The sequence below is a fragment of the Tachysurus fulvidraco genome, chromosome 5, assembly GCF_022655615.1.
Source record: "Tachysurus fulvidraco isolate hzauxx_2018 chromosome 5, HZAU_PFXX_2.0, whole genome shotgun sequence".
Taxonomy (NCBI): Eukaryota; Metazoa; Chordata; class Actinopteri; order Siluriformes; family Bagridae; genus Tachysurus; species Tachysurus fulvidraco.
In genome coordinates, this window is record NC_062522.1 from 33,881,937 (window position 1) to 33,884,603 (window position 2,667).

The following is a 2,667-nucleotide window of genomic DNA, read 5'->3' on the forward strand; positions in this document are numbered from 1 at the left end:
GATGTGTAGAGTTGTGTATAGATGTGTAGAGTTGTGTAGAGTTGTGTAGAGATGTGTAGTGTTGTGTATAGATGTGTAGAGTTGTGTAGTGTTGTGTAGTGTTGTGTAGATATGTGTAGTGTTGTGTAATGTGTAGTGTTGTATAGAGATGTGTAGTGTTTTGTAGAGATGTGTAGTGTTGTGTAGAGATGTGTAGTGTTGTGTGGTGTTGTGTAGTGTTGTGTAATGTGTAGAGATGTGTAGTGTTGTGTAGAGATGTGTAGAGATGTGTAGTGTTGTGTAGAGATGTGTAGTGTTGTGTAGAGATGTGTAGTGTTTTGTAGAGATGTGTAGTGTTGTGTAGAGATGTGTAGTGTTGTGTGGTGTTGTGTAATGTGTAGAGATGTGTAGTGTTGTGTAGAGATGTGTAGGTGTGTAGTGTGTAGATGTGTTAGTGTGTGTGTGTGTGAGATGTGTAGTGTGTGTAGTGTGTGTGTAGAGATGTGTAGTGTGTGTGTGTAGAGTGTGTAGTGTGTGTAGAGTGTGTAGTGTGTGTGTAGAGATGTGTAGTGTGTGTGTAGAGTGTGTGTAGTGTTGTGTAGAGATGTGTAGTGTGTGTAGAGTTGTGTAGGTGTGTAGAGTGTGTAGTGTTGTGTAGAGATGTGTAGTGTTGTGTAGAGTGTGTAGTGTGTGTAGAGTGTGTAGAGTGTGTAGTGTTGTGTAGAGTGTGTAGAGTTGTGTAGAGATGTGTATGTGTGTAGTGTGTAGAGTGTGTAGTGTTGTGTATAGATGTGTAGGTGTGTGTGTAGAGTGTGTGTAGTGTGTAGAGTGTGTAGTGTGTGTAGAGTGTGTAGGTGTGTGTAGATGTGTAGAGTTGTGTAGAGATGTGTAGTGTGTGTGTGTAGTGTTGTGTAGAGTGTGTAGAGTGTGTAGTGTTGTGTGTGTAGATGTGTAGAGATGTGTAGTGTTGTGTAGAGTGTGTAGTGTGTAGATGTAGTGTGTAGAGTTGTGTAGAGATGTGTAGTGTTGTGTAGAGATGTGTAGAGATGTGTAGTGTTGTGTAGAGTGTGTAGTGTGTGTAGAGTGTGTAGAGTGTGTAGTGTGTGTGTAGAGATGTGTAGTGTTGTGTAGAGATGTGTAGTGTGTGAGTGTGTAGAGTGTGTAGAGTGTGTAGAGTGTGTAGAGATGTGTAGTGTTGTGTAGAGATGTGTAGAGTTGTGTAGAGATGTGTAGTGTGTGTAGAGTGTGTAGAGTGTGTAGTGTTGTGTAGAGTGTGTAGAGTTGTGTAGAGGTGTAGTGTGTAGAGTGTGTAGTGTGTGTAGAGTGTGTGTGTGGAGTGTGTGTAGATTGTGTAGTGTGTGTAGAGTGTGTGTAGAGTGTGTGGAGTGTGTGTAAAGTTTGTAGTGTTGTGTAGAGATGTGTAGTGTGTGTATAGATGTGTAGAGTTGTGTGTGGTAGATGTGTAGAGTGTGTAGTGTGTGTAGAGATGTGTAGTGTTGTGTAGAGATGTGTAGTGTTGTGTAGATGTGTAGTGTGTAGTGTGTAGATGTGTGTAGAGTGTGTGGTGTGTAGAGTGTGTAGTGTTGTGTAGAGATGTGTAGAGTGTGTAGATGTGTGTAGGTGTGTAGAGTGTGTAGATGTGTAGAGTGTGTAGAGATGTGTAGTGTTGTGTAGTGTGCGTAGTGTGTAGAGTGTGTGGTGTGTATAATGTGTGTGGTGTGTGTAGAGTTGTGTAGTGTTGTGTAGAGATGTGTAGAGTTGTGTAGAGATGTGTAGAGTTGTGTAGTGTTGTGTAGAGTTGTGTAGAGTTGTGTAGTGTTGTGTAGAGATGTGTAGAGATGTGTAGTGTTGTGTATAGATGTGTAGAGATGTGTAGATATGTGTAGAGTTGTGTAGAGATGTGTAGAGTTGTGTAGAGATGTGTAGTGTTGTGTATAGATGTGTAGAGTTGTGTATAGATGTGTAGAGTTGTGTAGAGTTGTGTAGAGATGTGTAGTGTTGTGTATAGATGTGTAGAGTTGTGTAGTGTTGTGTAGTGTTGTGTAGAGATGTGTAGTGTTGTGTATAGATGTGTAGAGTTGTGTAGAGTTGTGTAGTGTTGTGTAGATATGTGTAGAGTTGTGTAGTGTTGTGTAGAGTTGTGTAGATATGTGTAGAGTTGTGTAGTGTTGTGTAGTGTTGTGTAGAGTTGTGTAGAGTTGTGTAGAGATGTAAGAGAACAGCAGTAACTGTGCGTCTCTTCAGCAGCTCTGAGGAAACACAACAAACACTCACCTAAAATCAGGAGCTTCTGAACGCAGCGCTTCAGTTTCACTTCCTGCTGTGTTTAAAACCCCGAGTAATAAACACTTCCGGGTGAAACATTAATCTGTATATAATATGTAATGCAGCTTTGTGTTAAATTTCTGTTCTCTACAACACAAACCTGTCACTGCCCGAGAGACCCAGTGCGCCTGCGTCAACAGCGCGCCTGCGCATTGATGCGTGGCGACAGTGAACAACTGCGCATGCGCAATTATCTCTCAACATATCCGATATATATCCGAAAAAATACTTTTTACAGGTTGGAATGTGTGCAATAAATTATTACGTGTGAAGGAACCGATAATGACTAGAGTTTTAGTGGTGTTCTGAAAAAATAATACAAAAAATATGTTGTTCCACATATATACTGTAGAGACAGAGAGA

General features: G+C 41.0%; 1 protein-coding gene across 1 annotated transcript in view; it reads right to left on the reverse strand.

The window, feature by feature from the left end:
• grb2a (growth factor receptor-bound protein 2a) overlaps window positions 1–2,451 on the reverse strand; it is a 9,981-nt gene extending 7,530 nt beyond the window's left edge. The window contains exon 1 of the mRNA XM_027171201.2: window positions 2,254–2,451. The gene's annotated coding sequence lies outside the window, so the exon portion shown is untranslated. The remainder of the gene's footprint in view (window positions 1–2,253) is intronic.
• Window positions 2,452–2,667: the final 216 nt, after the last annotated feature.